General features: G+C 35.4%; 1 protein-coding gene across 1 annotated transcript in view; it reads right to left on the reverse strand.

The window, feature by feature from the left end:
- The window catches only part of LOC105209019 (uncharacterized), a 59,788-nt gene extending 53,244 nt beyond the window's left edge, over positions 1–6,544 (reverse strand). Inside the window, exon 1 of the mRNA XM_054230738.1 lies at positions 5,692–6,544. The gene's annotated coding sequence lies outside the window, so the exon portion shown is untranslated. The remainder of the gene's footprint in view (positions 1–5,691) is intronic.
- Between the last annotated feature and the right edge of the window lie 20,938 nt (positions 6,545–27,482).

Consider the following 27,482-nt stretch of genomic DNA (forward strand, 5'->3'; position numbering starts at 1 on the left):
TATCAGTTACTTGTGCTTGTACAGTTACTTATAAATATTGCCACTTATCTTATATTATATATCTTCAGTGCATTTGCAATACAAGAAATTAATATTGGTTAAACTCAGCACTTTTATCTTTGTTTTTGTTATTGTTTGTGGAAGTAAAAATAAATAAGCCGTTAAAATAACAGTACTGTTAATAAAAGTATTAATAGTAAACTTAGAAAGGTTGGGAAAATGTCATGCAAGCACTTATATACTATGTACATATGTACTTACAAGAGGTAGCAACTCATGTATTGACAATTTAGCAGCATTGTGCCGTGAAAACAGAACAACTCGAGACACAATCAGCCACGATTGGCAGACAGACAGTTAGATAGACAGATAATGTGAATGGCACAAAATGTGGCAAGAGTAAAATAATAATATAGAAAATTGTGAAATTATATTTATAAAACATGGGAAAAATGTATTGACACTGCGGCAGATGGTAGAGAAAAAAATTACCTAAAAAAAGTTATTTTTTTTTTCCAAAATCACATACTATTTTTTATTTCCCATACAAGTCTGTAATTATTTTTAAAATATTTTCAGAAAATTAAACTAGTTCCCAAAAACAATCAGTTTAAATCTATTTAAAGTTTTTCAGTGAAGAAAAAAAAATGAATTATATTTAATCTCATTTAAAAAATCTTTTAAGAATATATTATAAATTAATCCAAAAAATTTGGAAATTATATAAATTTAAAAATAGGAAGCTGTAAACTGACTTTATACGGTACTAAAACTCTGATATTGATCTTATTGAAAATAATAAATAACTCGAATCACCATAATCCACAAAATAAAAACTTCGAGTTAGAGAGTCTTCTTAGGGAAGGTAATTTGTATGAGATTTAACTTCTATTGCCAATTCAAGAGTTCGAGTAATGGAGAACTTCGAGTTATGGAAGGCCAACTGTAATTGGTATAGTCGCTTTTAACGTATACTCCTTTTAATTAATGTAAACACATATTGAATATTTTTTTTCAGTAAATCATCCAATTCATGTAGGTCTCATTAGATTTAAATTTGCAACTTTATTACCTAAAAAAACTCTCCACTAGCCAAAACTGTCAAATAAACATGTCAAGATCATCTCTTTTTTCAATCTTCACTCAATTAAATCTCAAAAAGAACCGATAATTTGATAAGAATCTGACAGAGTTGCGTTCTGTGGTCACAAATTATCGAATAAAATATATTTTAGTGATTCATAAGAGATATTGTAGCCTTCTGCTATATGTCTGAGGCTGGTAAGATGATTCTTAAGTCAATCAAGCTTTTTTATACCACGCCAACTACACGAACTGTGCCAAAAATTACTTAAGTCAATAATGTCACGTCTCAAAATTCAGAATTTAGATATTCGAGTTTGAGTTTCATTATGTTTTGCTTCACTGGAGCCACTACGAAAATCTATTATCGAGACTGAATCTGTATTATTACTAATTATATATATCATGACAGTTTTAGGAACTTTATTAAAAGAAAATTAAAAAAAATTTTAAAATCTAATTAGAACTCTTATTGTATATCAATATCATACTAGCCTCCGGCAACTTAACTTATTGTGATAATGTATTCAAAAAATCATGAAAGTATATAAAACTGCAACAAATGACGTCACTTTAGCGAATGATATCTCCTGACAAATTCTGTTCAATTCTCTCTCAGAGAATTAAGCAATTTTAGAATGTCTAGCCAGTTTCAGATTACTAATCAAATGTAATGGACTTTCATACTGTTCATATTTCATATTTCAATTACAATTTCTTTGACCCTTAAGATCAATATTAATATTGCATCAAAGGTGGTGTATGCCCATAACTTATTATCATGCTCTTCTAAAGGGTTCTTCACGTACAAAATATCTGGCTTTGGTATGTATAAAGCTCAAGATCTCAACAGATGGATTATCGTTTAAAGAAGCCCTCAAAAGGCCTTACAAATCAAACATAACCCACAATTATTGTTGTAAATTATATTAATTATTAATCACATTTTAAAGCAATTATTTTTAGTAAAAAATTATTGAAAACCATTAACCCACAAAGAAAATATCTTGACAACACGAGCAAATATAGCTTCAGTAATGATGTTTTTAAAAACTAATTTAAAATCTAAACATTTTATAATATTTAAAATTATAAATAAATATTATTTGTTTATATTTTCAAATAATAAAAATAACTTCATTAGTTTTCAAACACTTTCCAAAATTACCAAAATATTCAATTTGTGGTAGACACTTTTTTATTGCTTATTTTATTTTATTTTTTCCCATCTTTTCTTATTATTACTTGCCCAACAGTGACGTTGCCAAAACTTTGTCATGTTTAAATTGGAAAATGACAAAGCGCAGCAACAACAACAACAAAAGCGGCAAGTAAACAAACGAAAATCAGCGGAATTTCTTTAATTTTTCTCGCCTTTTGTGCTTGCAACTTATTTTTCAACATTTCTTTATTTATTGTTGTTGTTACTTGCAGGTAACAACTAATTGTGCTAGAAATTAGAAAGCATAAAATTGTCATCAAACCAAAAACCAATTGGTGACAGTAGTTGCCTTCAATTTGTATTCTTAGTGAAAGAAAATGAAAAGTTGGCAGTATTTCAACTGTTGTGTGGATGTTTATATAGATACTAGACGTAAATTTGTATGTATACAAAAAGAATCATATTTGTCATATAAATTTTCTAAAAATTATGGCCCAATACTATACAGCAGGTTTCCGTGTAAAAATTTGATAATGGCCGTGGTAAATTTTCATATCAATTCTGACTTTAATCAATTTTGATTGTTATTAAAAAATTTATTATAAAATCTTTCCAAAAAATTTGCTATTTTTTACGGGATATTTATTTTTTTAATAATGAATAAATATAAAAAAACGCTTCCTATAAGTAGCTGTATGTAGATAAGAAATCATCATAGCTGAATGACTTCAATCCGACAAATTCACTTTGTAGAGTACGAATAGCGGTACTTCCTCAATATTCAAATAGAAACTTTCGACAAAACATCTGATCTACTACCATGAATGAGCTTAGGAATCGAGAATTACTGTTATTTCTAGATTTAACATTTTTCATAGACTTTTGTCTCTTATTTAATCTTTTAAAAATAATTTAATTCTTAACAATATATTTCGTTTTAAGAAAAAATTAAATTTAAATTACTCATAGACTAGTAAATGTCTTAAGTGGACGACCTGTTTTTTAGTGATTTTTTAGAATTTTTTCTACGACCAGTAAATAGATAGAGAGCTTTAAGTTTATTATCATATATTAACATATATTTCGATAATATAAACATCAATTTTAAGCTAAACAGATTGTGTAGAACATGAGTTACAGCGCTCTGAACACCCCCGCCTCGTAAAAATAGACCCACGATTCCGACAAACTGGCTTATCGGAAATAAAAAAATTATCGACGTTTTAATTTGTAAGCTTACGCACTACGATCAAGTGAATATACCAAAAGTTGGATTTTTGGTGTACATTTGAAAAAAATTAACGAATTTTGGGTTTTTTTATTTTTAGCTATAAAAACATCGAAAATTTGGAAATTTTTGAATATTAATGAACACAGTTTTGAGAAAAACCCATTCAAAGTTTCCAGCTGCCAACTCAGCGCAGCAACTCCTTCTTCTAATTGCTATCTTTAAAAAGACTTCGAATTTTATAAATCACTTTACTACCGTATTCTAGACATGTTAAGAAAGCAATTTATGATAAAAAATTTTGAGACCATCACATGGGATGACTCTCTTAAAAGTTTTAAAATTTTGTTAAAATTTACTATTTAATTCTTTAAAATGCTGAACTGACCCATCGCTAAAACTTTTGAACTAAATAGTTCCAAGTAAGAAGAGATGACATGACATTCGAGCTATTTGAGTACTCAACAAAAATATAGTTTTTAGAGTTATGAAATAAAAAATTTAAATATCCATAAAAATTCAATAAAGTTAAATTAACTAATAAGCAGGCATACTAAAGAAATCATCAGTGAACAAGTAAAGCTTTTTTAATAAATACCACATTCAATTTTCTGTAAGTTAATTCATATCTATGGAAAAACTTTGCTTGATTTATTTCCTTTTGATATTTAGTGTAAAATATTGTTTTACCGGTGTAGATAGGACTAGTTGAAAAGTTAACTAACCATTCTCATTCAAATTATGACCGTGGAAAATTAAGTATCGATATTTATAAATACCTTTATAATTCAGATAAAATATTTTTTTAAAAGAATAATTAAGCTACCTTCTAAATTAGATTATTATGCGTATTAAGCGTGGATAAAGTGAGTTAGAGAAATCGAATATAATTATTTACAAATTCTACGGTTTATATGAGAGGGAAGCTAGATTTTCAAGGATGAAGCCCGAAGAAATAATATTTATAAAAATGTTAGAAGAGAAGAGTTGAACGAAAATCATAAATGCTGGAAACAGGAAATAGCAATCTCTCATCGGGTGAATTTGTTATCGATTTAAGCCTTTTATGATTCAACTATAATATTTGTTTGAGTTTTTATTTTTTTGAAATGAAAATTTTTCAAAATTGGATTTTTAGATCACAAGGTCAAATAATTTAATATATTAAGAAATTTATTGGAAAAATGTATAATTGTATTTTTTTAAAGTCGTCGATTTGGAAAGGTTTACATTTCTTTATTAATAATTTCAAGGAACATCCAGCTGTGGGAAACACATTTGAGACCTAGTATTTTATTACACTTGAATCAAAAAAAAAAATTGAATTTTAATTTTTTCGCATAAAAATTAAAATAACTGTGCGTTTTCCTGTCCCCTGTCTTTATTAATTGCCAGTTAACTGAAATTTTTGACATTTAAAGATTTATTTGAACCTTCCTCTTCTTCTAAGATCAAGTTTATTAGATATTCATATTCATAGTATACTACTATCATATAGAAAAACTCAAGTATCTATGTATAATCAATTTACATTTTTTTTTTAGTTTTTTCAATATCTATCCAACGATTATTGATACGGGTGGCGGATAGAAGTGAAGTATTTTCTCATGCCTCTAAGTATATGATATGGTTTTATCGTAATTATCAAAGCAAAACTCTAAAACTCTACTCATCGCATACTCATTTATTAAATAAAGCCGTTGGGGGCTCCCACTGCGCTAAATACAAATAAATGGTTGTTTCGTTAAATGTGTACAGATGTATTCGCAATTATCGATCATTAAACTCTCCATTTGATGTGCACAAAGTAGAGGCGCACAAAATATCGGTCAAACGCGTAGAACATACACACACCAATACACTAACAACAACAAGCACACATACACTCATAAGCGCAAATGTGCTGCTTTCTTTTTTTTACATTTTTTTTGTACTTTTCAACGCCACAAGCTGAGTTTCATTTGAGTTTTGTATGCAGTTATTTGCTATAAATGTTATTGTTATTGTTGATTTTACTATTTGCTTTTAGCAATTTTACACTTTTACATTTAGCAAAAGCAATGCGTTCTTGGTTTTAATGCTCAACTGAATTTTATGTGATTTCAGTTTTACTTGTTGTTTTTTGTTTTTTTTGTTTGTGCTTGTTGTTGCTTTAAAATAATAAAAAAATTTAATGATAAAAACTCAGTTGTATGCTGAGTAGCAGTGTAATTCGCACCTTATTAAAAACACACTTGCCGGCTCACCAGGATGGGCTCCAACGCAGAGTTGCTTTGCTTCGTTGATTACAACGAGATGATGGTGTTGGCGATGGAACGCGGTTGTTGGCTGTTGGCGTTGATCGTTGAGATTGCAAATGTTTTTTTTTTAATGTACACTTGCTGGTTCTTAGTTTTTTAGATTTTTTTTGGTTATTTTGTTTTTGTTTTTTTTTTAGAAGTTGCTTCTAAGCCACAGTGTGATCGCTACTTTAAATTTTATTTTATTTTTCCAATTTTTTTTATTTTAAATTTTTTTCTAGGAAATTGCTGTTTTTTTTTTGCTTTTGGTCTGCACAACAACACCAGACACACACACTCCAAAGAACAAACTAACAACAAAAACGTAAAAAACAACAGTTATGCGCCAACGAGTCAACAGCAAGCAAGCAACAGCAGTCTTTCGCCAGAGAAGTGGAGCGCCGTAGTTGTTGGCTCTGTGACTCTGTGTTTGATTGTTCTTTCTGTGCTTACTGTATGCTTGGACGGTCTTTCGCTAGCTTGTGCGTTCAGCACCACTTGTTCTTCAACACTTTTTTTTCTACTTTTTATTCCTTCCTTCTTTTATTTATTTATTTAGTTTGTTAGTTTTTATTGTTGTTTCTTTTCAAACGTCTGCTTGTACTAACTACACTCGAGCGTCTAGTGTCTACTGAATTCAGCCAGTCTAAATTGTATATCAGTTAGTTAGTTAGAGTTAGAGTTAGAGCTAGTAATAACGGTTTTTAGCGAGACGCAGCCGAGAACACGTGTGCACGCAACGAATGACGAACGCGAAATACGCGATCCAAAGCGTTACTTTCTTTCGTTAGACTGACGCTTCTTCTGGTCTAGTAGCAGTTCCAGCTGCTGTGCTGCTGCTTCTTCTTCTTCATTCTCTTCTCATAAGCTCTGCAGCTCAGCATTTGCTTTGTATGTAGCAACGATCTTGCTGTGTGTGTGCTTGGCGCTTTCGCAGCAGCAGCTGCCACTTGTGGTGTGGAGAATGTGCTGTGCATACAACGGTTTCTTGTCGCCGCTGCTTTCACTCAACGTCATTCGCAGTCGGTCAACCAGCAGCTAACAGTTAGCAGCTTCCAGTGGAATGGCAGGTGTATGAGCGACCGTTGTTTAACATACTGTTAACTTACAGCGCTGTTGTTGCTATTAACTCTTCGGCTGCTGTTGAGCGCTGACCTTGTTGTTACTTTTCTTTGCTGTTACGTTGCATGGCATTGGACATACAGGTTGTTTAATTTATTGATTGCCAGCGACACGTTATAGACAAAATGCAATTTAATGGCGATTTGTTGATATGCCGTTTATTAACCTTATTGCGATATGTTTGTTGGTGTGAGTGTTGGTATAATTTTAGTATTTAGGTGTGAAATGTTTATTATACAGTATTTATTTTGTTTGAATATGTTCTTCTCAAAATGTTTTAACTAATTAACAACAAAATTAGTTTATTTTAGTATTAGTTACCAGTATTTTGTCATAATCTTAGAAAATATGAAATACGAAAATATTGCTAAGTTGTTCCAGTCAAATATGGAACAAAAAATAAATTCAGTTTAAAGAAAAATAAAAAAAAAAACTACTTAACCTGTATCGTTCAATTATTTTATGAAATTGTTCAGCTAGAGACTTGCTTGTTGGTTAAACACTTAGTATTACTCTGACAAATAGCTTGAGTGTGAGGCAATATAACGCACTGTATTTAGTTTTGATCTCCATTAAAGTAAGTTAAAACTAATCTCGATTTTATTGCTATAGATCCATAGACCCACAAATTATGGTTTAATGAATGGAATTCTTTGTTTTCTAGCCTTTTCACACCGCCAAATTAATTGATCAATTACAATTTTGATTGAGAAATCACACTGCCGGCTATTCTATAACTCGATCTTGATCATGGTTTTAATCGAGCCTCTGCCGGTTAATTGATCAATTAGCTCCTGTGTGAAAAGGCTATTAGGATAATCCTGAGTTCAGTACTAGACTTTGAGGTTTGATTTCCATCGATACATCTACAACTATAGCGATTTTAAAACCTTTTAAAGTACAGTTTGAACTTCGACCTCGGGGCAATGATTCAAGTCCAAGTCCAAGTCTTTCAACTATAATACATATATCATAATTTTCATTGCTTACTGAAACGGCGCATAGTCTTTATAAAATATCATCATCTTCTTCTTCAAATAGATTCCAGAGTCAAATTATGGCGCCATGTTTCATCCACTGTCACATATCGATGCAAATATTCGGGTTTGTTACGACTGAACATCTCCCAAAAAGGTCGCACAGAGATTTTCCTTGCCTTGTTTGATATCTTTAAAGTGTAAGTCACCACGAACACCTTCATTTTCCGGTAATCTCATTTTGGGGAATTTTTATGGGTTTCGTCCATCTTTATATCGTGTTCGAATATCATAGGAGCATATTGACATATTGTAGACTTTGCTTCTCCACTTTGCTATGCCTTTTCTAAACAATGGAGTCGCTAGAGGCCGTATTTTGTAGACCCAAAAAATGTTCATTGTACTATAATCAGAAAATCGCCTTTCCATAACACATTCTGTCAGTTCGAATAGAATCACATTCTAAATATTTTTTTCCATCGTTTATACTTATATTGCGGAGCGAGGTGTTAGGAGAAGTCTTCTGGTATTTAACATAGAAATTATAATACCGAGGTACTACTTTAAATTTTGGAAGGAACGTAATGTTTTATACTCTTTGGTGAATTAAAAAACCGAAGAGATTTTCAAAACGCAAGGTTTCTTTATCGTAAGGAAATTATGCGAATTGAGATCTCATTTGAACCTCGAAGGTGGATGAGTCTAAAGATCACTTCATATTGAATAATTTGAACTAATAGCCCCTTAGGCATGACACGAGTCAATCCACAGCAGTTCTCTTATTATATAGGGCGCCTGCCTAAAACGGAGAATAAGCGCCGTTATGAAAATGTATACATCTTAATCGTATGTCCGACTGTCAATATTTACACTAAGCAATAATATAATATAAAATCTTTCACATTTAGATATGATGTGTGGAAAGTGCATTATACACATATGATTGCCATTTCACAAATCCTGTTCACATTCAGTTCAACTCCTTGGTGCTGCGCTTTTCTGCATGCATTTGACATACAACTCGTCAAAGGAGATTAAATTAAAACTGTGCAGAGAGTTAAAAGCAACGGACACACAAAAAATTATAAAAACAATAAAATTAAACAAAATGTATGTTTGTGTATGAAAAAGAAAACGGCAAAAACTGGTCCACACACATGCGCACTTGTTTGGCGGCACACTATGTATAGTATGTAGAGCCACCACGGTAACGGCGGTCCACAGCAAGCCACAGCTGCAGCTCTACAGCGCTGATGCTCCGGAGCTCAGCAGCAGCCTAATCCACAATTCAATTAAGTTGAATAGTAAGTTGATGTGGACGAATCAAGTCCGTTCGTTCGTTCATATTTAACCGGATTCGGAATGTCAGGAAAAATGGCGAAACAGTTAAGCGGGTATCAATGACGGACGACGAAACGAGGCAAGCCAAACACCAGGCCAAGATCAAGGCGACCAACCAACCAACCAAGCACCAGCAGCAGCCAAACAGCCGAACCGCCAACCTGCCAAGCAAACAAGCCGCTTCAAAAGACAAATCGTTGCCAAAACACAAGCGGTTGGCTGAGATGAGCCATGCGAATGCCACAGTGTGGCGCGGCGTTCACGTGAGCGCGTCTATGGCGAGCGTGTTGCATGGTACGTTGAGTAAATGAAGTCCGTTGAGATGATCTGCAACGCTCAACACGCTACGCTGCGAATGGCTGAAAGCAAAAAGTCTCGATTGACAACTTTTCCCTGCTTTGGCTGCTACTGATCTCGTGCCGTATGTTGTTGTTTTTGTAGTATACAATGCGCAGCTGCGGCGGTGCTCCACTAATGATAACTAGCCAGCTAGCTAGCTAGCTAGCTTTTCTTTTTTTTACTGCGTCTGCGCAAAGAATTCGCCAACAAGTGCAGAAATATGAATTGTGCATGAGGAACAGGTTGTAATAAATAGCTAACAATTTATTCTTTAATAAATAATAGTAGATGTTCGAAATTCGTAGTCAAAATAAAGTGTTTGAAATAAAAATACGAAAATTTTGTAAATAATGAAAATTGGGTCTTCAAAATTAGGTGACGAGCTCCTAAAATCATAAAGTGTGGCTGAAGATGACTACCGTGATATTGTTCTTTCGATCTTACGATCACGAGAAGCGTTTCAAGGTTAGATGAAGTCCCGGAAGCTTTCAGATCTAATGATCATTTCACATGCCTAACTTTCACTTGTTATAGAGCAATGCAGCTTTCAGCTAGATATATAGGTCAGATCTAATCTCTGTAGCTTTTTGGGTCCAATAATTATTTCATACGCCTAACTATGAGATCCCGCAGAGAATTGCTTAGAACACTTGAAGCTTTTAAAAGTTAGATCTGAAGTTCTCGAGCTTCGGATCATCGGATCTTTTCGTTTTCTTAGATTGACTACTGTAGAGGATATAACTTGCCACTTGTTTTGTGAGTGGACTGGCTTAAGAGGCCTATTATGATTAAGGTTAAGTTGCTTCGACAAATCATTGAGTTCTTCCCTGTGGCAATTAAAAAATCCCACCTTAAAAATATTTTTATGGGAAATACTGAGTTTCAAAAATACAGCAAAGCTCAAACGACTGAAATATTCAGATATAACGGTCAGTTCCTGATATGACTGAGAGAACATAAGGGTTTAGGAACTTAAATGGGGTAATTTATAGACAGTAATTTTCAGAACGCAAACATCTTCTTCAAGCTTCAAATCCGATTTGATTTGCGTGCTAGATTGGCTTGGACATTATTTTGGAAGCTTCTTATGAGTTTGTAGAGCCCTATTATATTATATATACGCTTTAAATCCTTCAGTGTTTTACGCTGAAATTTTGGAAATCTTCAGATCCTTCTAAACGAATATCCTAAATTAAATATAAACATTTAAGCTCAAACGATCATAAGCTCACAATAATACCATTCAAGGCCGTCGATATCATTATAAGCATTACTTTCTAAGTTAGCAATTATTCAACCCCATTTTCATTGTAAGAAATACTCAATGAGTTAGCAATCTTTTACATTCACTCTCTTTATTTAAATTCATTCATTTCTCTCTTCCACTCATTTTACATATGCTCCTTGCTACAGATCATGTTAGTTCTCTACACAAAGCTCGCTCTCACTTCATAAATTTCGCTCCTAATTCCAATATTCTCTCTAACAACTATCCACTTATCTTTCAATGTCGGTCTACTTCGCATATCAATTTGACCCAGCTCTGCCATAACGGTCTTGCTGCTGTTAATTCATATCCACTGGAAAGTAGTTCGTGCCACAAACAACTCTCTTTTACATTTCACCCATTCGATAACTATTGACTACTTTAAATTTGTAAACAACATTACGTTCTCTGCGCTCTTGAGTGTCTCAACCCGGACTGAGCAACTTAGTTCCAAGCGCGCTCCAACATAGCAACATTGTATGCTCACTCCCCTGGATGCACCTTGCTGGCTGACCGCTATGTTAACAACACTATTAACCGTATGAATTTCCGTACAACTGGCCCAGCTAATAGCAGCCTGCACCGGCTCACCACCTCTCACCGGTATCGGCATTTTCACGCAACAACCACGCGATTTCTTCTTTTTCCTCGTCCATACCTGCATACCTGCGTAATACTTGCCTTGCCGCATAGTTGTTTTCTTGTTTTCCTTTACAGTTCCGGCCGACAAGACAAGACGAAGGCGATGATGGTAGGTACCGGTGGTGGTGATGGTGGTTGTGTGGTGGTGTTGTTGGCGATAACGGCTTTGGCAGTCGGTGGCTGATGGTAGACACAGTAGACGCTATATACGACGGCAGACGTTTGCTTTTCATTTCTTGGAATTGATCGTTCGACATCGACCGCGATCGAATTCTTGGCCTCTCTCCCATACCCACCTAAAATCAACAACCGCTGCACCGCTACACCGACCGGTATCCGGCAGCATCGCAGCCTGCACGGCCCGGTATCATCATCAACAAGCCGCAGTGTTGTCTTTTATTTACTGTACTGCATGTTGTTGTATAATCGCCCAACGTTGGGTAAGCGTGGCCTGTAATGTGTGGTGGCATTGCCTTGGTCGGTCCGTTCGGTGGCGGGCGAGCTCTGATCTTTTTTTGTTTGCCGCGCGATTAAATAATGTTTGAAGGAGACAGGTCAGTGCATTCCGTTTGTTGCTTCACTTGTTGAGCGTTTGCGACTTTTTTGTTGTTGTACCTTGATTGTATTATTTATTCTTGCATTTGTTGCTTTGTTGTTGTTTCTTTATATTCACTCAACAGCCGTTGCCTGTTGGTCGTGTCGTCGTTCGCACCGCTGTGCAGTTTGGCATTTCACCATTGCGCCATCATCCTATGCCTTTCGCTGATAATTCATGTAATTATTCACTTATTCGCGGTGGGAACTGAGAACTGCAATACTGCAATCGCGGCGCAGAGATTGTGATTCGGCAGCACGAGTATGTTGCAATTGTGAGAATTGCCTACCAGACGACCGGTCCCAGTCGCCTACATACCTAACATACACACATATATACTTTGAGACAAACATACTGATTTGGCTTGAGATCGTTTTTTGTTTGCAATTCTTTGGGCTTTGTCTGCAGTTTCGCCGGCAATCAGAAATGTTTAATCTTAATTGTAGAATGTACAAGTTACATATGCATAAAAAATTAATAATAATTTTTAACGGCATTATTTAAATATTAAAAAAAATAAAACTGAAGCTGAAGATCGAATATATATTTACATATATATAAATCTTCAAAAATGATTACGGCTTTAAGATATATACTTCAGATTTGTCTGTACCTAAAAGAACAAGTAGGAAGATAATTAAGATTTTTACAACTAAAACCACACTTCTGTAGGATGATTAAAGGAGGCTTTCCATCAAACATATGGTTAGAATGGTTACAAACGCATATAGTGTATACTTCGACCGGGTACTAGCTGTACGATTTAAAGCTCTCCGTTTTCAAAGAATATTCTCGTGGGTTTCGGGTTACATATTTGGACTCTCTAACTCATTCATTCGAGTGTTTCGACGAATCTTTATGATTTGCAGAATATAATAGCTTCATTTCATTCTTGTCCCCAATCTTGTTTGTTCGTTTCACCGATTCGTATGAATAAATATTTCGAATGAATTGAATTTTTAGAGAAAAAGTGTTTTATATAATCTCCATTGCTGAAACCAACATCTATGGATAGAATATTCACAGTTTCAGCAATTCTAAGATATTTCTGCTGGTTGCGGTAATCAGTTCCAAGAACCTAGAAACAATTTTTAAAATGAAGCATTAACAAAACTTACTCCAGTAGTCCATATAGACACTCTAAGATACTACGCCCATGAAAAGTTCAGGCTTGAGATCTTTTTGGACACTATACCTTGTACTCAATATATTTGTAGAACTCTTTATATCCTAGATATTTGACCCATCTTAGTTTCCCAAATATTTCTACTGTCATTCAAAATATATTAGTATTAGGAAACACACTTAGACTATGAGAGACAGTCCTTTGTCAAGCCAGGAACACCCTATTGTATAGGTATTAAGGTTCAACAAAGCGTCCTGGCCCTACTACAAACCTTTGTCTTGATCTCGCAAATGCAAGACAGTATAGATAAAAGTAATGAGATGATTTCAGCTCATCCCCCTGCAAGCATCTTCTACAGCTCCTTGCTCTTCCGGTCAGATTTTTAACCGATTATTTTTTTCCCAATAGGAATATGCCCGGTTAGAACACCTACGACTAAGAAGGGGTGAACTTTGCTAAGGGCAAAGGATCATATTAGGCCAGAAGGGACTGCGTTAGTACTAGTGACTGACCACCATTTGCCCAGCTCAGCCGAGGCTCATCTGTCCAGTAGCAAACTACAATAGGATAACGGTGCTCCTACATGTTTCCATGTTATTGCAAATGAGACAGACGTATTTTCCAAGCTCAACAGCCTTACAAATTCCCTCGATTTCGCTGTGAACAGGAACCTAGACAAATCTAATCGAAAAGTATTGGTCCTTATAAATTTCAAATTCCCACCGAGTCCTAATGGATTTTATATGACACAATTTCCGAGCAGAAGTGAACTAAAATTTCAGTGTTGTCCATATTTAACCCTGAAAAGGGTCCTTTCTATGTAGCATTTGTGTCAATTAACATTTTTCCACTGGATCATAATTGGTAATGTAGACAATTAGTTAATTACTCAATTAAGGAAAAAGTTCCCGATGAACAAAGAGCAGAATTTCTTCATAAGATAGGTTATTTTTTCGTAAAAGAATATCATAAATTTCCACTCTTTATATAGAAATAATAAGTCAAAAACACATCGCCAAACAATGCATTTCCAATAATTTTATTAGAATTTTAACAACTTCACACACTACCCACATCACTAGCTGTGATCGGCGACGCCAAATCTCCAAACTCGCCTGCGCCTGAAAATGTTGAATCGAATGTGCGAATGCGCAAATAAAAATCCAAGTACTTTGTATATTTCCGCATTCGGAGTTAGTTGAATGAATGAAGCTAATTTGCATATCAACGCATCTCGACAAAGTCTCCGGAGAGCTCTTAATGCGTTTACGACTGCCGACACAGAAGCGTGTTGTGTGCGGGCGAGCGGGCTGCACTGGCTGGCCTGGCCGGTCAGTGGAACGTGAAAATCTGCAGACGGTGTGGCAAACAGCTAAAGCGATGAACAGCGTATAACAGCAAACGACAAGTGGAAGTGATGGTACGCAGTGAAAAGACAAAATGATAGATGCTAAGACAAAATGCAAACAGAATGAAAACTTAGTTTGCCGTTGAACTTATACGGACCGCCTGCAGTGCAGAGGGGATTGTGTGGACAAAACAGTATGGCTATTTAAATGAGGGTGGTACCAGGCATCAGTAAAGAGAGTGCACAACACAAATTTTCGCTGAAAAGGATGTTCCTGACATGAATATATGGACTTATACTGAGTAACTCATAGACCATTCAAAATAATGGACTTCTCTTGGAGAATCATCTAGATTTAACTATACAACGATTAATCCAAAAAAAAAAAGTACAAACATCCTCTTAATACATCAGTGACCAAGAATTAGTGCCGAAAGATTCCTCTTTCCTCGAGGAGCTTTCAAGATTTTATGTAAAAATCACGAATCATATTGAAAAATTACATACGGTCAGCGATGTTTTCCGATTTATCACATTGTCAATACTTCTGGTTCCAACCAAACAAAGAAATAAAAGTTGTAATACAAATTTGGATGTGAAAATATCAGAGTCCAGGAAACAAGTCAAACAAGACCTATCTTGATGAGATATTCAGAAAAACAAAAGATCTTTTCGAGATTTAAGGCCTGTCTGGAGATATAAAACATATTTCAATAGCCTACAGTCGAAGGATCATCCGTAAGACAGACCTTTCGGAGAAAGATCTCCAGATTAAACGCCTTTGTTTACACCATATTTCCAAGTCACAAAACTGTACTTACTTGCAACAACTTTTGACTGATTTAAGAGGTTAATAAGTATATACCAAGTTACCACAGATCAAGAAAGATCGATACCCGAGTTCTTTTCTTCCAAATCTGAACTTAAGAAACACCCTCGTATCATATGTAGTTCATATAATAGATATATTAACCGCTCCAAAGCATTGCTGAAGTCTTATCACAGTGTAAACGCTTTGTGCCTCGTCTCCGGTGAATGGCACAGTCTGCACTAAAAGTATTGTACAAACTTTGGGAAAAGCTGAAATGGCAATCGGTTGTTTCAAAAGCAAACATCTAAAGACACTGGCTGCCACTAAAAATGTTCAGCGCATTTAGAGTGTGAATACATGTAGAAGCTGCTGGAACTGTGTGAGTGGTGACAATTCTTGTTATCAGCAACGACAGCTGCAAACGCGCTCACTCTCCAACTTCCTCCACTTCAGTATGTGCATATATATGGTGTTTGTGCGCTTTACGTTTGTCTAGTCAACTCTAACGTCCACACCGCCCTTGGGGGGTTTAGTACTTGTGCATACATATGTACATATATATTTATGTACTTCCACATCGCCTTAGTCCAAGCGGCAAAAGTAAATTTGCAAAAGTAGCTTGCAAGTTAGCGGATTGTTGTACAGCTTTCCGTTTTAGCAGCACTCAGCACTCAGCAGTTAACAGTCGGTAGTCAGCAGTCAGCAGTCGGAAGGCACTTGAGTGCTTGGACATTTATTTGTTTATCCAACCAGCGCAGCTGTCGTTTGAATGCTTGTTTGTACAAGATTTTCAGATGAAGTATTTAGAAATGGTGGAGTTTACAGGAGTCTATCTGTGTATCTATGCATATCTGTGGCAAGTGGTTGATAAATAAATGTTGTTGTACATGAAACAGATTTCGGTTTTTAGCTTGTAATTCTAAAATATTTAATCTTTAAGACAGCAGGGTTTATACTTTGTGGTCATTTTTATATGTTAACACTTTCACTTCATGAATCATTAATGCATTCTTATACTTTAATTTTAGGATCGTTAAGGTATCTAACTAAGCGGATATTGCTCATTTATCATTATTCCTTAAATTTTATTTTTGAGTGTAAAATTATGTCTGCATTTATATATATATATATAATTTATATAAATTCGGATTGTCCTTACATATATAATAGAGCGCCGGTTCTTTGTAATGCCAGGAACTCATAAATATAATATAAACCGTCAATATTCTTTTTTTAATAAGATTTTTTATTCCTGTGAGAGTGCATTCGATGTCATTATGTATGAAACTCAATTTCTTTTGCATGACCACCTTGGGAACACTTGAAGAATTCCAGATACTGAACCAAATTTTCGTGAGATAACACGTTCATCAAACTTGGTTTTCAATAAATTGATTGTGTCACGGTTGTGACGTTGTCTTTATATCGGAAAAGCACTTGTTCGCCGAAGATATGACCACCAATATCACATCTTGCGAAAGCTAGCTTTCACAGGAATAAAATAAAGTAAGTCGAGGTTTCTATCTCGTTTTCTTTCATATAGCTGTTGCAATTTTAGTCCGTCAAGATTTTTTGCCTTACCCTATAAAGAAAAAGATAAACCTTTAAAAAAAGATCAGTCGACATCATGCCTTCCTCTCAGGGCCAAGAGTATCTCGCAATCATACAGGTGTTGGTTGTTACTCAATAAGAGCTCACAAGAGATCCATAGATTCAGCATTAGAATTCAAGGTGACAACAGAACATTCATTCATTCCCAGCCTGATGAAATGTTAGTTCTCTCGCTATTTGATCAACTCTACAGTTCCCAGTAATACTGACCCGAGATCCAAACGAAAAAGAACAATGCTCACCACAGTACAAGTATAATATCTTCGAGTATATTAGTATTGACTTTGGTATTTAATATATTAATAATAATTATTATTTTTTTGTGTTTTAAACACAATCGACTTTAGAATACATTTCTGAGGTACTCCCTTTCTTAAAGTTAAAAAACATCAACATCGTTAAAAATATACACTCCTTGCTATCAGGACCCAACATTTCAGAGAAAACTTAGATTATAATTTAATAAAAAAAAGTATCGCATCTGGAGTTTAGAATGGACTACAACGTTTTCCTTATTTTATTTATTATTATTTTAATTCGAAGCACTTGATATTTTCTATTGGTATTATACTACGTTTTACCATTTCTTCGAAATGTCAATTTTTGACCCCATATTTACAAATCACTTTTAGTCCACAGCATTTTACAACTTTTGTTTCCACTCATACGAGTATATATCATACAAATATTGCCCTAAATATTTACCTCTACGATTTCGAGAAACACTCTGCATCATAATAAGGGGCCAAGTATATATATATGGCCCTGGTTCAATTGCGCAAACATCATTGCGGTTTTCGAAAACCAAATAAAGATGCCAAATGGTCGCAAACTTGTAGTAGTTGCGCATGCGTTCTATTAATTTTGCATATTTACATCAAGTATAACAACAACACAGTACCGCTTTTAACGCACGCCAGCGCATTTCGTATGCCATGCGGCGCTCCAGTATCCCATTTATTTTTCAGCACAACAAAACAATTACTCTTCAGTACTTAACGCACTGATACATATGTAAATTCTTTTTTGTCTACGCATATATTATGTATAACAGATAAGTTTTATACGTGGCCTGTTTGATAAAACAGTGACTTTTACAACAGTTAATAGAGTAACTTAAAAAAGCGCATCAAATGTTAAGTAACATATTTATGTTAATAAAAGAAGCTCGTTTCATTTTAAAGAAACATTTTTTTTTTGTTGCCAATGAAGACTAGAGAGATTTCTCAGCTTTTTTATACCAAACTCTGAAGGTTTTAGAATAGAAGAAAGTCCGTATAAACCTTTGTGTGGAAATTAAAATAAATAATAAATATCCCCTATTGGAAAATTTAATATAATTGTATTGGTTCACACTGTACACTGGCTTCATCTACTTTAGTCCAAAAATTGCGAAAATATTTCTATAATTCCTGATCTTACGGAACCCTCAAAATTTAAATATACGAGAATTCCCTTGACCCTTTGTGAGGCCAGATGTTAGTTCACATGAAGTATAAATAGTGTACGATAATGGCCTGACTTAGCGTGGTCTCTAAAAATGTAAACAAACATACATTCATCTTACCCTCGAAATGTAAATAAACTTAGCACATCAAAATATATAGAGAACTGACCTCACTTGCTTCAAGTGACCAACAAATATGTCAAAAATCAAGAATCGACAATAACCTCTATTAAAATGTAAACAAACCCCGATCAAAGCTCATTGACTTCTGTCAAAATGTAAACAAACTTTTGTCAAAGGTCAATGACCTCATTCAAAATGTAAACAATCCCCCGTCAAAAGTCAATGACCCCTACAAAAATGGAAACAAACCTCGACCAAAGGTCAACGACCTCATCCAAAATGTAAACAAACCCCAGATAAGGGCAATGACCTTGTTGATCTGACAGGGGTTTGTTTCAGTGATCATATGAGATTTTTACTTTTTAGAGGGTCACGTGGTGTCAGATTTGTTAACATTTTGAGGAGTCAAGTGACGTCAAGATAGTCTACATTTTATTGGTTCGAATGAAGTAAGGTTTGTTTACAGTTTGAGGGGCTCCGTAGGGTAAAGGCATTTTGAAGAATCCTGATTTTTTATACCATCTCTTGTAAGAAATTAGCCACAATAACAAAATTGTAATTGTAAAGTTAACGAATCATATTTGTGAACCGATTTCAATCTCAGCACTTTTCAAATTATTACAGGAAGATATAGTGGAAATATTACAAATCAAAAAACGTTTTCGGCGTAAAATTAATATTTCTAATGTCCCCAGACATTAGTAATTTCATTTCATATAATAGTAGTCGACACCTAAACCCATACTTTGTTGCAAAAAAAAGCTTCTAACGCGTTAAACGCATACCAAATGCTGTTGTTATTAATACGTGCGGCACAGCGCAGCCAAAATAATCGCTCATTCAATCACGCATGCGCTATTCACTTACTCAAGCGCTCTAAAGTGGCTGCCGCGCAAACTCACACCCATAATTACATGCTGCTGCTGAACTTGTTTCACATGCGCTTGCGCACGCGCACTCTCGCGCTAACTCTCTCTGCAACTGCATCTCTCTCTCTCTCGTTCTCACGCCACGCAAGTTTGTGTCCTAAGTCTTTCGTTTTTCAACACCTCATCAATTGCCGTGTAATGCACTCATATTTCGCGATTTTCATTGCTTTTGTTTTTGTTTTTTTTTCTTCCTTTCCACTTGTTGTTGGTGTTTTGCCACTAAATTTTCATTTATTATCTGCCAACTTCAACAAAATCGATGCAAAAAGCAGGAGAGCAGCAGTTGAAAAAAGCTCACACTCTCAGGTAGCAATCACAAGAGTCGGCAGCTCCCCACCGCCGTTGCAAATATGTTTGTTCTGATTCTTTTATTGCCATTTTTGAGACGCGCCTGACTTTTTACGATTGCCACGCTAACTGTAACGTGTTTATGGCGCTGTCGTTTTAATGCGGCTGCTGCTGCTGCCGCTGACTTACTGTTGCCAATAATTTTTGAAGCACGTACACGCATTTATGGGCCAATGCTGCCGCACCAAAACCCAAATACTTCACCTGCGCCAAAGCAAAGAAATCCAAATAAAAATAAAAATATTTTTTTCATTTTCGTTCTTTTTTTCACCGAAGAATTTATATTTTCATTTCACTTTGCGGTTTAACCCTACACTTGCTGCCACACATTGCTGCCGCTGTTGCCATGCGGTTTGCGGCTGTTGAATTCGTGCGATGCGTTAATTAACATCTATGGATTTTATCACTTTATGATTCCGGCCTGCTGTTGATCGTTTAGTGCTGCAGATCAAAAAGTTTTGGCGCGTGTCAGTTGATGTGTGGCGTTGATAGACTTACTGTACTTTAATTTAAGTGCGTACAATTTTTTTAGTGCTTTGTTGTGGTCTACTGAGCGTAGCTATTAATATGAGCTAGCTTTCTTAGCTTAAAAATAATGCTGAATATGCATTAATTGAGCTATCAATATTATTTTTAACCTCCAATGTTAATACAGTCATAAAACAATAGGAAAGTCAATTTTAAAGAAACTATTTAACTTGAAGAAATTATTATTATAGGCAATGTCTTTCATTTCTATTTTCACTCTAACAACTCAGACTAGAATAACATGTGGTGACCACCAAAACTTTTAAATGCATTATGGATTCATTGAAAGCCAGTAGTATCAAAAGCGCTTCAATATCAATTCCAAAACGAAAAACTCAACAAAAATCCTGTCCAATGAAGTGTGACTTTGTATAATTTGTATAATAAGGGGAAAACGTCCACTTAAACACAGCACACTCTTAAGATCGAATACTGAATGAATTGAATGAATTTTAAAATTTTCAATTGTCCAAAAGCCAATTGTCAATTTTGTATTGTTATGTTGATAAATAACGGGTGATTTTTTTGAGGTTAGGATTTTCATGCATTAGTATTTGACAGATCACGTGGGATTTCAGACATGGTGTCAAAGAGAAAGATGCTCAGTATGCTTTGACATTTCATCATGAATAGACTTACTAACGAGCAACGCTTGCAAATCATTGAATTTTATTACCAAAATCAGTGTTCGGTTCGAAATGTTTTTATCGACAAATTTTGTTCAGCGATGAGGCTCATTTCTGGTTGAATGGCTACGTAAATAAGCAAAATTGCCGCATTTGGGGTGAAGAGCAACCAGAAGCCGTTCAAGAACTGCCCATGCATCCCGAAAAATGCACTGTTTGGTGTGGTTTGTACGCTGGTGGAATCATTGGACCGTATTTTTTCAAAGATGCTGTTGGACGCAACGTTACGGTGAATGGCGATCGCTATCGTTCGATGCTAACAAACTTTTTGTTGCCAAAAATGGAAGAACTGAACTTGGTTGACATGTGGTTTCAACAAGATGGCGCTACATGCCACACAGCTCGCGATTCTATGGCCATTTTGAGGGAAAACTTCGGAGAACAATTCATCTCAAGAAATGGACCCGTAAGTTGGCCACCAAGATCATGCGATTTAACGCCTTTAGACTATTTTTTGTGGGGCTACGTCAAGTCTAAAGTCTACAGAAATAAGCCAGCAACTATTCCAGCTTTGGAAGACAACATTTCCGAAGAAATTCGGGCTATTCCGGCCGAAATGCTCGAAAAAGTTGCCCAAAATTGGACTTTCCGAATGGACCACCTAAGACGCAGCCGCGGTCAACATTTAAATGAAATTATCTTCAAAAAGTAAATGTCATGAACCAATCTAACGTTTCAAATAAAGAACCGATGAGATTTTGCAAATTTTATGCATTTTTTTTTTTTAAAAAGTTATCAAGCTCTTAAAAAATCACCCTTTACGAGGGCTGCTATATATATTTCTGGCCTAATAATGAAAATAAGGAATATTTATCAACGAAAATGGTTTTATTGTTTTTCAAAATATTCTCCATCAAGATTTATACACTTTTGCATGCGCTCAAACCAATTTTCGAAGCACTTTTTTGAGCCTTTTTTGAACGATTGTCAAATTGTGCGGGATCCAACGAGAACAAACCTTTTTTACGGCCAGGTGTTCATGCAATATCGAATGTATGCTGGTGGGATAAATGCATAGCCATACCTCTATCTGAAGGTATATATCTGACGGTCTTGCATTATCAGTTCACGTACGGCATCGATGATTTCTGTCACAACGGCTGTTTTTGGACGACCTTCACGGAATTCGTCTTTGAGCGAGCGTCGGCCACGATTGAATTCGTTGTACCAGTTTTTCACAGTGCTATCGGATGGTGCTTCATAACCATATAAAGATTTTAGTTCATCGATGCACTCTTGTCGCGATAATCCACGTCGAAAGTTGTGAAAAATGATCGCACGAAAATGTTCACGAGTTAATTCCATTTTTTGGCCGAGATGAATTTTTTAATTCCCTGTAAATAAAACAATTCACGATTAAATGACAAAACGTTCTGAGTGATGTTATGCTAAAAAATGTCAAACTTTCCAATGGAAATGTCAGATTGCACCTGGCAACACTTAGTGTTGCCTAGGCCAGAAATATATATAGCAGCCCTCGTATGCCCTTAAAGTACCATACAATCAGGTGTATTGATTGTCTGTAGCAGCCGCTATGTTTAGGCGTGTTTTTATGAGCTTTGCGATTTTCGACCCGTTAAAAGCTTACACTTCGTTGATTGTTCGTGAATTTTTGGCCAAAAACAATACTATAACGATTCGTCATATTCGCTAGGCATGACTCCGTGTGACTTTTTTCTATTTCCAGAAATAAAGACAACCATAATGGGCCGTCGTTTTACAAGTACAATTCCTAAAAACGACTTTTCACGATTGGAAGAAGCGCTGGCATAAGTGCATAATATTAAATGGGGACTACTTTAATGGCAACAACACTAACTTAAACTAATTAAGTTAAAATTACCGTTTTTTTTCAACGCACCTCTTATTTACTCAACTTCAACTTTGCCTCTTCAAGAAGATGACTCTCGAATTTCACGTTAATGTCATTGGCCATTTAAACGAACCTTCAGTTTGTAAAGCTTAAATAAACATTGACTAAAAGAGGAATCTAGATTTTATCTGCAGAAACACCGACGTACACATCGTTTCGTAGCATTTTAGCATTTCTACTGATCCATTCTCAACAAACATGACACCTGATTTTCACTCTATGAGCTCTTGATCTTGCGAATAGTAAGACCCTAATTTCCTACTGATGATAAAAATCCTATATACTTTCAAGCCATACTATCGCATTTTTAAAACCTCAACATAAGTTATTCCTAAAAGCATCTTCATAATATTCAAATAGGTATTTCAGTAAGATTCGAGTCTCCTTAAGAAAATCACACACGTCTGCGAAGGGAATTGAGTGCAACAATATTTTAGAAAAATTTTAATAATCCCACCGAGTTGCTATAAATCGTTTGTTTAGTTTCGACATCTATTCTGATGTGGCTTCAGTTGACATCATGCTCTTCATTAGGCCCCTCTGGTTCAGCAAAATCTCGCAATCACGCAGGTGTTGAACAAGCATTGCCGAGCACACAAGAAATCCATTGATCCAGCGGTAGAATGCAAGAGGGCAACGGTATATCCACTCGTTCCCAATCGGATGAAATGTTAACTCTCTAGCGACGTGATCAACTCTACAGTTCGCAGCGAAACCGGTTGACCCGAACCCAAAAGAAAAATAGCAATGATCACCAAAGATCTTCGATATTCACGACTTATCTCATAAAAGTACTGAAGGGACCAAGAGTAAAAGGTATATAGAGCTCGGCACATTTCACAATTTTGGAACTGCTCGTCTTTATTTGGACAAAACAACAAAGTTCGTCAAGGTTTTTCAATTCTCATATTCCCTAATGTATGTTCAACATTACTGAGTCATATTTTATGCTGAAAACTGAAAAAGGGCTATAATTTGGCTTAGATAAAAATCGATGCAACTGGAATGCTTTCTAGAGCTGAAAAAGAAAGCTGATTGGATAAAAGAGGTGATTGAAATACGTAGGTGGGAAATGCTGGCAGACATTAAAATTCAACTTACCTAAAACTAAAAACGTATAGTTAAGGGGCACACCTAGTGTAATGGCCTAAAAAAAAGTTGATTTTTGGGAATTTTTATTAAAAAAATACTTTATCAATTATTTCAAAATTTTAAGAATATATTTATACATGTTTCAAGAATATACAGTGAAATTTTTAAAGAAAAAAATTAAATATTTTCTAAGTTGTAGTCGATCTCCAACGGCGCGAAAAAAAGGTCCTTCACTGCTGCAGTGATTCCGGCTTTCTCCGTGGATGTAATCTAAAAAAATTCTCGTTAAACTAGATAATATTGTCAATAAATGACCTACGATAAAAAAAAATCAAAAACTGACAATATGGCGGCGTTCTAAAAAAAATAGTCGAATTTTACCCGTTTTTGGTCTGCCAAAATTCGATTTTTTGATCAGATCAAAAATCGATAGGTCATTATACGGAGAACTATATATAGAACATGTAAAAAAATTCGATAGTGATCGGAACATTTGTTTTTGAGTAATCACTGCAGCAAATTCGGAAAATGCTGTTTCGAGAAAAACGCATTTAAAGATAAAATGATCGTTTTCACTGTTATAAGTAGTTTAAAATCATACTTACCACTCTGCTATTCCAGAGCCATATAATTCACCTTCCTCTTCTTCGAAAAGGGCTTGTTCAGCTGAAGAAGCTTTACACAATACAGTAGACTCTGAACAATACCTCAGGTACGACTCGTAGCTAATGAGACTCTCTAGTTGTTGAGCGGCTGCTCTTTAAATTGCTATAACTCAAAAACTATTTGAGGTATCGATTTGGAATTTTAATATGTTATTTTTAAAGGTGTAATCTACCGAAATATGAACATTTTTTTTTTTAAATTTCGCACTAGGTGTGCCCCTTAATATCATTAAATTTATCTGCTATAGAGAAACTTATCTGAAAACCTAGTTCAATAAAAATTTTGATAGATTAAAGTAGGGTAAGGGTGGACAAACAATTCCAGAAGATGAGGAATATCTCACGGGTTTTAACAAAAAATATTTTTCACAAAACTCTATTTACTCCCCAACCAACGCCTTATAAACCAATATATATGTCTCATAATTCTATTAAACTAATTTAGCACATTAAAAATCTAATTCAAACTGTAAATGCATAGTGTAACAGTATGTTGCAAGAACTAAAAAAGGCATTTTATTGCTTGTGGCACATCCGTGTTCTAAAACGTGAAAAGCGTAAAATTCTGGAAATTCGAAACTAAGTATGGCTCGAAAGCAACGTTCGCCATAAATATTCAACAAATATGGATATAACAAACTTGTACAGAACGCAATGTGGACAAACAAACGGGTAACGGGCAATGTGCAGCACGCAGCATGCAACTAAATGGACTACAAAACTAAATACCGACTATTTGTGCAAATACAACTAATAGAAAACAACAACAACTACAACAAAACAGTTAGCTAAGTAGTTGATAATGTCAACAACAGTAGCAGTCGGCAGCCAGAGTGTATATATGAGCTGCAGTAGCCAAAGCCAGTGTCAAGGAAGAACGTCCAACAAGACAGACACGCATCAAGCGGAGATCAACAGCTTAACGGACCAGCACAACAGCACTCACCGAGCGATTGCAGACAACACGAACGATTGGTGGCGGCACTTGTAGACACCACCAATGTTGTTGTTAACTATTAGTTTAGTTTCGAGTGTTGTTGTTGTTGTTGTCGTTCTTAAGACGATCACTTTGCAGACCTATTTACGTCTCGAATGGAATTAGATTGGATAAACATTTGCTGTCGCAACATTTATTTGTTGATAATCACGAAATGATGATGATGATGATGAGGCTGGTGACGTCTGCGAGACCAGCCAGACTGATGCAGCGATAATGCTTCTGTCATTTTTTTTCGCTCTCTAAAATGTCAATACTTCTCGAACACGAGTGTTAAATACCAATGCAATTGCTGTGATCGGCAATGTCGCCACCGATGGACAGATCCAAAGTGTTAACTGCTGCTGTTAGAAATTACCTGTCTTCTGACTTGTGGATCAGCTTGAGTGATCGTTTGGATTGTTTGCACCCGGTTTGCCGATCGACTACCGGTAATATTTGATTGCCACTCAGACACCTTCACGGCGTCACTGGCATTAGGCTGAGTGCTTAATGGACTTATGGTAGTGTTTTGAAATGCATTACATTTAGACGGGTTTAAGTGGCGGAAATTATTTATTATATGTTATGATTTTTGTTTAGATATGTAATTTTTTGTTGGCAAAAATAGTTGCCTTCCTGGACTAATATAAGATTGCTCCTCCTGCTCGAACCGGACCACCATTTTTCAGTACGAGACATAAGTTTAACAAATTTAATTGTCCTGAAGCTATCAAACCAATCATATGAGTATATGTTAGGATATAAAAATAAACTCCTATGATACATAGTTCTATTTCCCTTCTGCATGATCAATACAATAACTTCGAATTGAGTATGTAATGCACTTCACTACAAATCATCCAAGACATTTGGATAATTTCATTCAAAAAATATGAACCTCTTCTTTTATCTGTTAGTAATAGATATGCCATCTACTAAAGAATTGTTTCCACATATCTGCTAAGAGAGAATTTTACTTTTTTTAAAGCTATTGTTCCTATTAGAGCTGAAAATGGTAAAAATTCGGAAATGTCTATCCGAGCCGAGAGACGGATCTGGTTCCAGGAACGGCTTTAATCGAAGTCTTTAAATCAAGTAAGAAATGCCACTAAGCTCATCTTGAGTTGAAGCTACCAAAATGTGATTGAATGCCTTGAAAGTCGGAAAAGAATTCCTCCTCCAGTAGTAAAATCTGGTCAACTACTATGAGCTTATAGCCGTCAGTATGAGACATTAAGGTGTAATTTACTTTGAGAATAGATCGGTAGAAATGTTAATTGATTGAAATACCTATACTGGTGAACCAAAAGTGGATAACATGAAATATTATGGGCTGAAAGTTCATTAAAGATGGAGTATGAACGATGGCACTGCCCTTGTCATCCGTTGAGTCTAATTTGCGATTACTCGTTCGAGTATTTTGACTGGTAACTGGCGAATGACATGCCTGATATTTTGCTCCACGGACTGAATCAAAGCGATATTGTCCGCATAGACTTTAGACTTTTCATATCTCCACAGAATCATCACACCATCTTAGTGGCCAATCGACTAATCCAAAACATGAAATTATCTGCTCGCCAAAGTTTTCTCTAAATAAATCATTGATTGATGCGTTGTATGGGAACTGGCACCGACTTGTTGAAACCAAATGTCGCCAATATCACGAGCTTCAATTTCAGGCATCAAATAGTGAGTTATCAATGCGCGATAACAGTCCGAGTTTCTGCGAATGGCGTCGAATTGACTCTCCACGGTCTTCGTGTACACTTTCAGCTACGACTGCAATATTTTCTTCACTGTGTACTGGAATCGGTCGAATATTATTCAATAATGAATGCTGGTCCACAAGATGGATGATGGTGTTGTGAATAGTACGCT

This window comes from Zeugodacus cucurbitae, chromosome 5 (assembly GCF_028554725.1).
Source record: "Zeugodacus cucurbitae isolate PBARC_wt_2022May chromosome 5, idZeuCucr1.2, whole genome shotgun sequence".
Classification (NCBI taxonomy): Eukaryota; Metazoa; Arthropoda; class Insecta; order Diptera; family Tephritidae; genus Zeugodacus; species Zeugodacus cucurbitae.